The sequence below is a fragment of the Ptychodera flava genome, chromosome 2, assembly GCF_041260155.1.
Source record: "Ptychodera flava strain L36383 chromosome 2, AS_Pfla_20210202, whole genome shotgun sequence".
Taxonomy (NCBI): Eukaryota; Metazoa; Hemichordata; class Enteropneusta; family Ptychoderidae; genus Ptychodera; species Ptychodera flava.
In genome coordinates this window covers 28,087,128-28,102,119 of record NC_091929.1, presented here as the reverse complement: position 1 = coordinate 28,102,119, position 14,992 = coordinate 28,087,128, and the positions used below count along the sequence as shown (strand labels likewise).

The 14,992-nt window shown below is 38.1% G+C and overlaps 1 long non-coding RNA gene across 1 annotated transcript; it reads left to right on the top strand.

The window, feature by feature from the left end:
• Positions 1 to 3,713: 3,713 nt before the first annotated feature.
• Positions 3,714 to 6,168, top strand: LOC139147805 (uncharacterized). The gene is made up of 3 exons (XR_011555801.1): positions 3,714 to 3,811; positions 5,032 to 5,241; positions 5,778 to 6,168. It is a non-coding gene; the product is annotated as an uncharacterized lncRNA (long non-coding RNA).
• The last annotated feature ends 8,824 nt before the right edge of the window (positions 6,169 to 14,992 follow it).

The following is a 14,992-nucleotide window of genomic DNA, read 5'->3' as shown; positions in this document are numbered from 1 at the left end:
ACGTCTGTAGGTGCAATTAACTCTCGATAGAAAAGTCGTTCCTTACAATTTACATTGCACAAACTCGATGACAACAACGCGCCAGATAACGATTCAAAGATGCAGACGACGATATTCGATCGTCTGCTGTAAACTCAACGCCATAGACTCTTATGTCGCTTGCCCTGTCAAAATGTGTTTCTATAGCACCAAACGCGTCCCAGATAACTTTGCGGACACAAACAGGGAAGTACTCAGCCGCTATTTAAAATTCCCATCAAGTGGTTTTTCCGCAGAGGTTTCGGACTCCTCGTCGTAATGAGTAATGTTGACGAATGTGTCATTTGTTGATGACTGATCCAAGCATCATAGAAAGTATCTGAAAAAGAGGAACAGATTTAGTCAGACATCAGAAGAAGCAAACAATTTTCCGTGCTAACATCATTTACAGACTTTAGGATAGTTTATAGTCCAAAAATCACAAAGTAGGATGGAATGCGCCTCAGGTACACATATCTTAAAAAGCTTATAAACTTTTACTTTTTGGCCTTCAATTTATTGGGGCTCAATTTGAAACTCATGAAGGAAAAAAAGTTTTCATAGGCATATTTTTGTGACAATCAAAAATTGTATCGCTTTAAACTTTTGCTGGAAATTCCCTCAATGAAAATTTCAACCAATCTCTCACCAAATCAACAACTAAAATCGAGGTCACCGTGCAAAGTTTGGAGCTAGAAAAACAAAGTACCAACTAAACATTTTGCGATACTTGCAATTCAAAATGGCCGCCATCCATGTGTTAACTCTATGGGGAAAAAGTAAATTTTTTGATTTTCGAAAAACTAAGACGGTGAAAATTTTTCTTTCTTCCTCGATGGAGAGCTTGAAAAATAAATGAGCCCAAACAAGTGGTAGATCAGAAAAGAATTGTAGAAATTTGAGAGTCCAAATTTCTATCCCCGAGGCGCGTTCTACCTTAACACAAGGCCATTTTAAATTTCAAGTGTCGATAAATTTTGTCTAATTTGTTTCTCTACAATCAAATTTTGCACGCTGACCACTGATTTTTATCATCAACTCGAAAGAGAATGGTTGAAAGATTCCTTGAGGAAAGTTTGATCAAAAGCTTAAGTCTTTCACAAGCGAGGAGCATACTACCTTAAAAAACTAAAGTACAAGATGTTATATTACGTTTCTTTTTTTGTTGTACAAGTGACGATGGGTAATTGCTAACTTTCACAGACATGTAGGTTGCAAACCGACAAATGCAAAAATATGACAGCTATAAATATTGTTATTTTATGCATCTATTTAAATCAATGTCAGTTGTTGAAAATTGCTGAAACCTGCCGTGGCCCCAAACTCTTCATCGACTAAACCTCACAGCTGTTACCATGTTCAGCTTAAGTACGTGTTAGTTTATGTCTTAACCAATGAAAACAGCCCCTGACGTTTCACATTCATCGCTTACGTTTGATTGGACGCAAAGTGACACTTTTCAAGTTGTAAGTACATCATGTTTAACATCGACGACTTGTAGTGATATACACAGGTGTGAAGAGTGACACACTTTCTCAGGAACCTCCTCGACGGAAATATTTTTGCACTTACATTTATCAATAATGCCATCCTTCAACAAATCGATTATTCCAAGTGTTAGAGTCAACATGGCGCGTGAACAATCAGGTCGTTTGCAGTCCTCAGAATCTTCAAAATGTTACTCGTCGATCGACACAAACTACAGGTCAAGTTGTGTAAAATCAGCATGCACGTCAACCCATCCTGCAGATGCCTGTGAACTTGAGACACATCGCTGAGGCCTACACTTCACTCTTAGGTCAAGTGATCTGTAAAAATAATTTTTCTTTATTGCGCAATTTTTTAGCGGAACTAGTTGTCAAAGTCACCTTCATGTCGTTCAAGTTTTGTAGGGATCTTCAAGTGATGGGAATAGCATGTTTAAGTGCTTTCAACAAACTTGGAACAGCGATACTGTGCACCCGACCGGGAAAGTTTCAAGGCCTCGTTGTGGTTGAGGGTTCTAATCGGGAAAGGTTCAAGGCCTCGTTTTGGTATACGAGGGTTCTAACCGTGTATGTCCTCCTTCATTGTAAATTAAGACTTTTTTGGTGGCAATTTGCAGATACAGCTCCGGTCGGCCGGCAATTTTCTCTCCCCCATCGCTGGAAAAAACTATTTTTGTCTCTGTAGTTTTATATCTGTTTTATGTTCAATAAAAAAGGTGATGCCTAGTGAAAATTGTATTTTTTTTCCATTAGATTGCATAACTTGAATATCATGATTGTACATCAGTAAAAGGTAATCTGCCAGATGAAAGATAACTACAAAGTGGACATTTACCATGTATTAATGTATGAACATTGGGAAATTGGTGTCACACGAGTCCAGGACTGAAATCGTTCTTATTAGTCCACGAGGCGGAAGAAACCAGTAACTGTATTGCACACGCCTCGATCCATTTTTTCACTTTAATGAGCAACGCTTTGCAGTTGCTCTAATGAAGCTTTTCAGACAACTGAGAACGTACGCCAACCATTTGTGTTACCTCCTTTTTCGTGTCTTTCACTTCCTGTTTAGCGCCCTCATTTAGACGTCACTTCCGCGTACAGTACTTACTGCATCCAGACAACCAAAGGAAAGGGGAACTTCAAGTACTTCGCTAGACGAAGGCAAAAATATGATTTCGCAAAAAAAACCCACGAAATATTAAACGTACATTTGGCCAAAATGCAATGCTTTAAATGCCCGTGGGTACTTGAGCTTTTGAAGGCAGCATGCGCCTGGAAAATGAAAGACTTCAGCTTTTGCTCAAACTTTCCTCAAGAACACGATTTGAACTAATTTAGGATAAGTGGATGATGAAGTAATGACGATTTAATCTACAAATGTTATCTCATCTTCTTTTCTTTATACTTTACACACTTGTTTTTATGAGTAATTTGCAATACTAGTATTGCAACATTCAGCTATATGGCACCTAACACTTTTGAGAAATTTGCAAAATATGAAAATCCAGTTATCCCAATTATTCCAATCGTGTTCAAGGAATCTTTCCACCATTCACTTTCAAATTAAGAATAAAAATCGGGGATAACTGTGCAAATTTTGATACTAGAGAAACAAATTACCCAAGATTTACAGCTATTCAATATTCAAAATGGCTGCCATACCAGTGTTAACTCTACAGAAGAAAAATGACATTTTCGATTTTCATTTGTTGCCGAGAGTCATTCTATCTTTATCAAATTCCAATTCTATCGATCAAGAATAAGAATCGGTGGTCATTGTGCAAATTTTGGTACCAGAGATACAAATTACCCAAGATTTACCGATATTCAAAATTCAAAATGGCTGCCATCCCTGTGTTAACTCTATGAAGAAAAATTTTTGACTCCATTTTGTATCCCCGGGGCGCATTCTACCTTAAATGGACTCATTTCAACGTGCCTTATGCAAACTGCCAATCATGATCGGTAACATATGGTTGAGGGTGCCGGAACTGTTGTTATTGTATAGTTGGTGATAAAGAGCACTTTGTATGCTGCTCAAAGCCACACTTCGCGGTTTTCTTCTCATCGGCAAGTGATACGGATCAATAATGGTCGTCTTGACCAACTTCTCTGCGTGCGAAGGTGACATCTGACTCAACCTGTCAGCCAAATTGAGTTCTATTACTTCAGATAACCCCACAGAATAAAATAAAGGGCGAACTAGCGTTCCTAGAACTGTACCGGCGCACCGCTAGACTGCAATCCACTCACAGACGAAGAGAACCCGAAGAAAGAGAGAGGCAGACGAACAAATTATACAGGTACAGTGAATCGACCCGTACTGAAATTCTGAAGAATGTTTTCACTTCTCAGTGTGTCATAAAAATCACGAAAATGTAGTAGTTTCTGTGTTTGGTTTTTTGAAGTGAAGTGACTGAAACTCGTTCATTATCTTTAGGATTGATGACAATCAGGCGATAACAAACAGGACAATTTTCGTCTGGCGATAATCATGTGCTAAATTATGTTACCGCAAAGAAAAGATAGGCATTAACCCTTTGAGCGCCAAAGTCAATTTTGAGAAAAAAACTGTAGCCAATGAAATTTTATGTCCATTTGGTTCAAAATTATCAAAACATCACAGAAAAATATTCATAAAAATTGGTAAAATTTTTCACTAAAATTTTACAATTCATTTTACAATACTTTTCTCGTGTACCGCTTGTTTGGGGCTCATTTTGAAATCTTCGTAATCTTAGTTTTGTTGGAATCGAAGAAACGAATGGCGGCCATTTTGATTTTCAAGTAGTGGGTAAAGTATTTGTTTCCACCGTAACAAATTTGCACCGTTACTCCCCGAGTTTTATTTTTTTTCCTTTGAAAGATATTGGTTGAAAGTTTCCTTGCGAAAGTGGGTTTTTAAATTTTGAGGTGCATACTACCTTCAAGGGACAAATTTGGCAATTTTTCATGAATTTTGTTTGATACGAAATTCTCTTTCTATTGTTTGACATGTTGAAAGATACTGAATGAATTTATGACCATGCATATATTCAACCCTAGATTTAGACACATAATTGAAACCATCGCGAAAATGAATTCACCATTAATTCATTCTCGCGATGGTTTCATTTAATTTTTCTAAAACCGGGGTCGTATATATTCATGGTCACCCATTTATTTAGTATCTGTCAACATGTAAAACAATACAAATTGTATTTCGTATCAAACAAAATTCATCATGAAAAATGGCCGACTTTGTCGCTTTAAGGCAGCCTGACCAGTGCACGTTTGCTCATACGGACGGACAGTCAAGCGAGCGGTCAGAGATCCGGGCAGGCAGCAGAGACAGAAAACTGAGTATAGACAGAACGGTCGTTTACTTAGGTAGGCCCACCGTTACAGAAAATACATGCCCTGTTTAGAAGACATAACTTAATAAAATTCCACTAGGCAGGGGAACACAGGCAGAGGATAGAAAAAAGAAAATGATAGAAAAGTTTGAGTTTCTGACTTCATTGCATTATTTTACTATCAATAGACAGAACCTCTGCGAACATGATTCTAGTGCGAGCCTTTCTTCTCTCGACTGCCCTGTTGGTGGCGTTTGCGATTGGACAAGTACGCACTGATCTACTCCCGGGAGACGGTGATTACAGCAATTCAGCCAAAGGCAGGAGGGACTTGGATTGCAGTCTCCTGATAGAAAGCATGTCGTTCATATGTAGGGGATGCTACGCTACCGATCAAGGTGTGTTTTGATTTTTATCAGAGGAACCCTTTGATAACTTTGGCATTTACTTCGCTCGATAGTGTGTATATCTCTACCAACCGAAGCAAAATACACCTGCGTTTAACAGCATTTATGTCAATCGCCGTGGTTTGTGAGAAACTAATAGCACTGACGCGATAATTGTATATGCTGACTTCTAAGGTATCACCTTATTAATAAACTTTCAGTAAATCTAAACATTTTCTCAGTGGTAAGATAAAATCAAATACTACTGTAGTAGTTTGGTTCACATTTCAATCAATTTCGAGGCACGATCTGTCTTAACTTACACAAGTGTAAAGTAAAGCTTGTAACAGGTTAAATTAACATACTTTTTTAGTTTTCTGATTTGCAAACTTGTTTCATCAAAACGCGACAAGTATAATTTGACAGTATTTTAAATAACTCACAATGGGTACTTTATTTTTAGGAAATATTGTGTTTACTTTATGGAGAGAACATTTTTTATTTGGCACCCACTTATCTTTCTTCTTTTTCACTTTTTTTAAAATAAGGAGTCACGGTCAACAAACGTCTTGCGTCATCGTTTATACCAACTACAACCAGTCCAAGGAACAAGATACAGCGGGGCATTATCGATGAATGTTGCCACAGTCGCTGCTCTTTGCAGCGGAAGATTCAGTACTGTTGTGACGAAATCCAGGAAGAGTTAGCCTTATTCTTGTCCCTATTTGGATCATAATCCGAAATGATTCGCAATCGGTATCAAATATGTGTTTGATGTATTTCAAGTACACATTTACTTATGAAATAAATTTCACCGAGTTTTAGGGTTGACGGAGACGTTCCAAGTTGAATTTTAATCGAAGATGGGTGCAAATGTCGTCTGGATATTTTATCCTTTCTCTAACTTCACAATCGACAACATATTTTGTTATGCATATTCATTACAGTATATTATGATATTGTATTCTTTTAGAGTTGCAATACGTATTGAATTTGTCTCTCTGGATAATAATTTAGAGATGTCAATTTTGCAAAGAATATCTTCTTTGTCTGAGTGTTTCATGTTCAAGCCCCCTCTTGTACTGAATGCATATAGCGGTCATGTTGACATACAAGTCACGTCAAGTTGCGTCAAGTTCACTTTATCCAGATGTGGACTTTCTGTGATGACCATACTGTATTGGTACGGTGTGCGCCTCAAAACAGGAAATTTGCAACTTTTCTTAAACTTTCCCACCAATCTATTTCATGATCAAGAATGTAAATCTAGGGTCATTCAAAGTACGGTATTGTAGAAATAAATTACCTAAATTGTTGATATTTGTATGTTTACGGTAGTAGTTATCGCTGTCTCAAATCTGTTCGGGACAATCTGAAAAGCGAAAACAAAAACAGACATTCAAAACAGACGTTGCAAATTAAGCTCAAACTTATCAATTTACTCCAAGGACTTCAAAATTTGCTCACACATGTAGAAGACCAAAAAAGTTTTGTTACAATTTCAGTGTCGGTAAAAACCATAACCGAAGTACATTAGCTCTTAAAAGCAACCCAAAGACGGTGTGAAGTTACTTAAACTCGATCATGAAGATTATTAATCTTAGGGTGGCGTTGCACATATAAACACAGTGCACTTTGCTCAAAATAACTTTTTGGAAAGATTAATTCAATTTTATTTATTTGTTCACCAAAGATTAGTGTAAATTTATGCGAATTTATGCTAATCACCCGACTTCCTGGCTCCTCCAGTTTTCAACATCTCAAAAAAAAAAACTCCACTCTGGCTGGGTCAGATTTTGTGATTTTTTACGCTATGTTCTTCAAATCCTATAGAAAACGACAATTTTGCTTGGCGATAAAGTTATTACATTTTGAATAAGAGTCGTTTCGGTTTTGCTTATCATGATTTTTATCCCTATGTTGAATGTCAGTCTTTCAACCCTCGAAGAGAATAGACAACGTAAAACAAAATTTTCGTATTTTTTGTACATATTCTCTTATTCAAATGGGTTATAAAATTTCATAAAGTGTTATCAAGTTTTTGACTTAAATTGATTTTTATCATTAATACCAAAATTGAGGTTTTCTACCTCAGAAATGTATCCCTTCATCCTTGGAGGAAACTATTGCTACCATACTTAACTTTAGATTGTCTCTGTTTTTATATAATGGGGGAGGGGGGGGTTCATGACACCTCTGATGAGAAAAATTGCTTTGAAAAAAAGTATAGTGGTTTGGGTCCAACGCTACCTGAAGGCATATTGGATTTTGGGCAGTTTTATGTCTATCTATATGAATATCCAAGAGGAAATGTCTGACGACACTGGAAAAGGCGGCCATTTACGAATATCCGTATCGACAATTGTCACTGCCATGACTTCGTTTGAAATGGCCATACTAGATCTAGAGCATTTACATATTATAATTAGATATTACATATCTAAGTTCTCCGTCTCGAAAGAAATCTTAAGAGAGAGCATTTTACAGTCCACGGACATTTCATCGGAACCTGTGACACAAACTACGAACAATGAGGAATGAGTGTCGTTGACTTTTGTGGAGAGAGAGAGAGAGAGAGAGAGAGAGAGAGAGAGAGAGAGAGAGAGGGGGAGTCTTGTAAACTGTTTTGTACTCAAAACAAGTACAATTACAGGAATTTGTTGCACATTCTAGTATCCTCAGATTTTATCGACCATGTTCGCGAAGTTGGACTTGTAAACAAGTCAATAAACAAGCTGATGACGTCAGCAATTACCGTATCCAAAGTAGAGTATTCTACACAAAATTGCTATGCCCTGAACGAAGTAAAAACAGTGGACGTATTAAAACGGAATTTGATTATTTTGCAGTTAAAGGTGTAACATCATACAGGCTACACAATGATAAAGGTGTATTTATAATCTATATGGCTCCCTCTAAATCTCGTCTTAAAATCGATCGATAAGTCGTAAAATGTTTTGAGCCATTTTCTTTCTCGCTGTTTATTTGTCTGACCAGCATAGGTGAATGCACTTTAGACACCTATCTCTTCTTGACGTACGTCTGTAGGTGCAATTAACTCTCGATAGAAAAGTCGTTCCTTACAATTTAGATTGCACAAACTTGATGACAACAACGCGCCAGATAACGATTCAAAGATGCAGACGACGATATTCGATCGTCTGCTGTAAACTCAACGGCATAGACTCTTATGTCGCTTGCCCTGTCAAAGTGTGTTTCTATAGCATCCAAAGCGTCCCAGATAACTTTGAGGACACAAACAGGGAAGTACTCAGCCGCTATTCAAAGGTATACAGTCACCTGTAATCTAGTTATGCCCATATATGGTCAAAGGGGCGTTCCTTGGTATTCAAAATCCCATGTGAGGGCGCTGTTTTTAAAAAGCGGCCGCCCGCTTAAAATCTGTGATTGGTTAGATTTTCTCTTGCCATGGTAACTGTGGCAAAATTGGACCAGGTGACAGTATACCTTTAAAAATCCCATCAAGTGGTTTCTCCGCAGAGGTTTCGGACTCCTCGTCGTGATGAGTAATGTTGACAAATGTGTCATTTGTTGATGACTGATCCAAGCATCATGGAAATTATCTGAAAAAGAGGAACAGATTTAGTCAGACATCAGAAGAAGCAAACAATTTCCCATGCTAACATCATCTACAGACTTTAGGATAGTTTATAGTCCAAAAATTACAAATTAGGATGGAATGCCCCCGAGGTACACATATTTTAAAAAGCTTATAAACTTTTACTTTTCGGCCTAAAATTTATTGGGGCTCAATTTGAAACTCATGGAGGGAAAAAAATTTCACAGGCATATTTTTGTGACAATCAAAAAATTGTATCGCCTTAAACGTTTGCTTAAAATTCCCTAAATGAAACTTTCAACCATTCTCTTACCAAATCAACAACTGAAATCGGGGTCACCGTGCAAAGTTTGGAACTAGAAAACAAAGTACCCACTGAACATTTTGCGTTACTTGCAATTCAAAATGGCCGCCATTCATATGTCAACTCTATTGGAAAAAGTAAATTTTTTAATTTTCGAAAAACTAAGACGGTGAAATTTTTTCCCTCTTCCTCGATGGAGAGCTTGAAAAATAAATGAGCCCAAACAAGTGGTAGATCAGAAAAGAATTGTATATATTTGAGAGTCCAAATTTATATCCCCGAGGCGCGTTCTACCTTAACACAAGGCCATTTTAAATTTCAAATGTCGATAAATTTTGGGTAATTTGTTTCTCTACAAATAATTGTGCACGCTGCCCCCTGATTTTTATCATCGATTCGAAAGAGATAGGTTGAAAGATTCCTTGGGGAAAGTTTGATCAAAAGCCTAAGTCTTTTACAAGCGAGGAGCATACTAACTTAAAAATCTAAAGTACCAGATGTTATATTACGTTTCTTTTTGTTGTTGTACAAGTGACGATGGGCAATTGCTAACTTTCACAGACATGTGGGTTGCACACCGACAAATAAAAAAATATGACAGCTATAAGTATTGTTATTTATGCATCTACTTAAATCAATGTCAGTTGTTGAGAATTGCTGAAACCTGCCGTGACTCCAAACTCTTCATCGACTAAACCTCACAGCTGTTATCGTTTTCAGCTTAAAGGTATACAGTAAATTGTGATCTGAATATGCCCATATATGGTCAAAGGGGCGTTCCTTGTATTCAAAATGCCAATGTCAGGGCGCTGTTTTTAAAAAGCGGCCACCCGCTTAAAATCTGTGATTGGTTAGATTTTCTCTTTCCATGGTAACTGTGGCAAAATTGGAACAGGTGACAGTATACCTATAAATGTGTATTAGTTTATGTCTTAACCAATGAAAACAGCCCCTGACGTCTCACATTCATCGCTTACGTTTGATTGGACGCAAAGTGAGACTTCTGTAAGTACATCATGTTTAACAGCGACGACTTGTAGTGATATACACAGGTGTGCAGAGTGACACACTTTCTCAGGAACTTCTCAACGGAAATATTTTTGCACTTACATTTATCAATAATTCCATCCTTCAACAAAATCGATTATTCCAAGTGTTAGAGTCAACATGGCGCCTGAACAATCAGGTCGTTTGCAGCCCCAAGAATCTTCAAAATGTTACTCGTCGATCGACATAAACTACAGGTCACTTTGTGTAAAATCAGCATGCACATCAACCCACCCTGCAGATGCCTGTGAGCTTGGGACTACGGCGCGCCAAATGTTTCAAAAATATTTATCGTCATAGAGTAAAAATAAACTGTCAAATTTTCTTTCTAAAAACAAGTCTTAAACGTGTATGATAATAAAAAGAAAAAAGTTCTTTCGTCCATATCTACGGCGCGCCAAATGTTTCAAAAATATTTATCGTCATAGAGTAAAAATAAACTGTCAAATTTTCTTTCTAAAAACAAGTCTTAAACGTGTATGAATAATAAAGAAAAAGTTCTTTCGTCCATATCATTGCATTTTATTAATGTACCTTTTCATAAAAATAGCATTCATTTGAAAATACGTGTCATTAAATATTTGAATGTGCCTGTACAGATACAGATGACGGGCAACCGCCTTTCTTGATTGAAATAAAATTCGATGGAATTACGGAAGAAAATAAACGAGAAAAGTATTATTGCAAAAAAGGGCAGAATGTTATGTAATGCTTAATTGTAAAATATTCTTTAAACCGTAATGAGAAGATAAACTTTTCAAAAATTGGAAATACCACACTCCCATACTTATTGACGTACACATACACGTGTATTTGATATAAAGGTGCAATGAATGCTGATTATAAGGGAAAAAAGAAAAAAAATCAAGCACACACAAAAAATATTGAAATGATTAAAACAAAACCACCAATAGTACTTGCACTACTACAAATAACAAAACGAACCACCATCAGGTCTGACTAAAAAAAGAAAGAGAATCACAATTGAAAAGTCGACCGAGATCGCGCCGGCGTTGAGGCTGTAAAGAAACCAAAACGAGGTCAGCTTGGAAAAAAAACCAAAGCGAGGTTACAAAAAAAAAAAAAAAAAGAGGTTACCAAAAAAAACTCGGTAGAAAAAAAAGAGGCCCGTTCGAGAAAAGGAAACAGAGTGGGACACCCCGCAGAAAAAGCCCAACATGAAAATTGAATAATTGTCAACGTCATGATTGTTACAGTTTAATGCCAGAGGGTTTGGGATCATCACACTCGGATGATGGACATGAAATTTGGGGTATTTCAGCGATAACTCTTAGCTTCTAGTCTTCAATATCACATCATGGACGTCCAAGTTACCGACACGTCCCATTCTATATTAAACAGTTACCAGTTTTGGTTAAAAGTGGACAAAACACTCATGGTGGTTCGTCGGCTGCCAGCGGTCCCCTCGCTCCAATGTACACTCGAGGTGGTAAGCCAGCGGCCGGCGGACCGCCCGTCGCTAGTACAGTAGGCCTACACGCCGGCAACCAGCGATCCCCTCGCTGTAAAGTGTTGGGCCGCCTCTCCCAAACCATAGACAGTCTGTGCCCAAACCCAACAAAACGATGGCTTGCCGCTAGCCCACGGTTAAGTGTGGTTCGATACACAGCGGCCGCCGTGTGGGTATTGCATAGTAAAATTGCATACCACGCAGCACGCTGCGGCCTAGTTCTGCATGGCAGGGCTGTGTGTTACCGGCGTGACACGGCCTCCCGTATAACGCCGGTAACACGTACACAGCCCTGCCATGCAAAGCTAGCAGCGGCCGCTATGTATCGAACCTACACACGTATCACGTGGGTTTAGCCTCTAAACGGAGTGTGGCAAAGGCAAAAATACTCGGGCTGAAACACTCCGTTTAAATTCGAGGCAACGTTTTCACTAGTACCTGTAGAACGCGAACGCGCCCGACTTGACAAACACTGATCAAGCAGCCGCTATTTCTCTGTATACTGTAGCTCAACACAACCAGCAAAGGGAGTGGTAGGGCTACGGAACCGCAGCAAGGCCGGGCTGTGAGTTACCGGATACGGCCAGGCCGTATAACACCGGCGTTATACGGCCAGGCCGTATAACGCCGGTAACTCACAGCCCTGCCCTGCCACCAAGAGCTATGTATAGGCTACTGCACAAATATCGTAGCTCCATATATTGGACTGTGTGGATATAAAGATTTCTGCAATGGGGATCGACATGTCGTGTATGTGCCTGTCTAGCCCTGCGAGTATAGTGAGAGTGTCTGGCGTTGCGAAGGCCGGACACTCTCGCCATACTCGTAGTCGTAAGGTAAGGCTTGTACAGTTGCGTCGCTTGTCTTGTCGAACACGGAAAGCAATGGACGTTCTCTCAACACACGGCAGATTTCTTCAAAACTATTCATTTTATCATGATTTGGGTGATCTTTTAGGATAGACGAGGAATTAGCAAACAACGAGGTGGTTTATTATCATGGTATTTGAACCTGATGTATCGAACCATACGTATAAAACTATGTAGAAATCATGTCGGCCAAACGGCGATGACAGTGCGGCTCGGTGGAAGGCCTGCAGTGGGCTCCCAGCCATACCGCGCCTAAGGCATCGATATGTTCGCAGTGTTGCTATGAAGGGTCATGGGTTGTACGTCTCGCTCGTGATCTGACCTGTGGGACTGCCTGAAATTGGCTCAGTTAACTTGACTCTCTGGAACTATTCACTGTTAACTCGGACGTTCTTTAGGTGATATTGCCCACTTCATTTCATCAAGTATGGTTTCAAGTAGAGCAGGGCCCAGCCAAACAGAGCTAGGTTTCAAGATGTCACGTTATCACTGAAATGCTCGATTAATATTTCGTCAAACATTGGAGTATGTGGTGATCGGATTCCCCGCTGTTGGGGATTCATCGATCGAAGGAACCGTGAACCATGAGTTTTTTGAATAAAATAATTGTAATTTCGGGCTTGTTTTTTTTCTGTGGCGAGTGCTTGTTTTTTTTCTTGTTTTTTCTTTTTTCTTTTTTTTTTTTTTTTTTTTTTTTTGCTGTGGCGAGTCCTCATTTATTTTTTTCTTTCCACAGGCCTACGCGGTTTTTTTTATCTCTGTTCATGCATTTTTTATTTTTTCCGTTTTATTTTATTTTATTTTATTTTTTTGTAGATGAGATCCACTTTTGTCTACAGCCATCACTGCCGAATTTTTTCTCTGATTTTTCTCTTTTACTGTCAAAGCGGCTGGTGATTCATATTATATTTTTGATTATCTATAATACGTTTATTATGAGACGTAGTGCTTTTTATTTTCTGAAGTACATAAATAATTTTATGTGTGCATGGCTTTTTTTGTCTGATTCTTTTACAATTATTTTCTGTATGTGGTTCACGTTTTTATTTTTGTACTATTTTTTCCGAGTGGTAGTAGTGGGTTTTAGTGATTTTCTTGTGAATTTTTTGGACGTATCACTGTACAACATATTTTTCTTTTTTCTTTTTGTAAAATCAGCACTCATTGCACCTTTTTCGCGAACTATTTTACGTGTATGTATGTCGATAAGTATGGATGTATGACTTTTTCAAATCGTTGAAAATTGTTAATTTCCTAATTACGCTTAAAAGATTTTTCTCAAGTTAAAATGAAGTATTAAATGGCATTTCTGTCTTTTATTTTTTAATTATACTTTCTTACTTATTTCCTTCCTAATGAGACCGAATTTTTATTTCAATTGAGAAAAACAGTTTATTTTTGCACTGAATCGATAAATATTTTTGAAACATTTGGCGCGCCGTACATATCATTGCATTTTATTAATGTACCTTTTCATAAAAATAGCATTCATTTGAAAATACGTGTCATTAAATATTTGAATGTGCCTGTACAGATACAGATGACGGGCAACCGCCTTTCTTGATTGAAATAAAAATTCGATGGAATTACGGAAGAAAATAAACGAGAAAAGTATTATTGCAAAAAAGGGCAGAATGTTATGTAATGCTTAATTGTAAAATATTCTTTAAACCGTAATGAGAAGATAAACTTTTCAAAAATTGGAAATACCACACTCCCATACTTATTGACGTACACATACACGTGTATTTGATATAAAGGTGCAATGAATGCTGATTATAAGGGAAAAAAGAAAAAGATCAAGCACACACAAAAAATATTGAAATGATTAAAACACAAACCACAAATAGTACTTGCACTACTACAATAAACAAAACGAACCACCATCAGGTCTGACTAAAAAAAGAAAGAGAATCACAATTGAAAAGTCGACCGAGATCGCGCCGGCGTTGAGGCTGTAAAGAAACCAAAACGAGGTCAGCTTGGAAAAAAAACCAAAGCGAGGTTACAAAAAAAAAAAAAAAAAAAAAAAAAAAAGAGGCTACCAAAAAAAAAAAAAAAAAACTCAGTAGAAAAAAAAGAGGCCCGTTCGAGAAAAGAAAACAGAGTGGGACACCCTGCAGAAAAAGCCCAACATGAAAATTGAATAATTGTCAACGTCATGATTGTTACAGTTTAATGCCAGAGGGTTTGGGATCATCACACTCGGATGTTGGACATGATATTTGGGGTATTTCAGCGATAACTCTCAGCTTCTAGTCTTCAATATCATCTCATGGACGTCCAAGTTACCGACACGTCCCATTCTATATTAAACAGTTACCAGTTTTTGTTAAAAGTGGACAAAACACTCGTGGTGGTTCGTCGGCTGCCAGCGGTCCCCTGGCTCCAATGTACACTCGAAGTGGTAAGCCAGCGGCCGGCGGTCCCGTCGCTAGTACAGTAGGCCTACACGCCGGCAACCAGCGATCCCCTCGCTGTAAAGTGTAGGG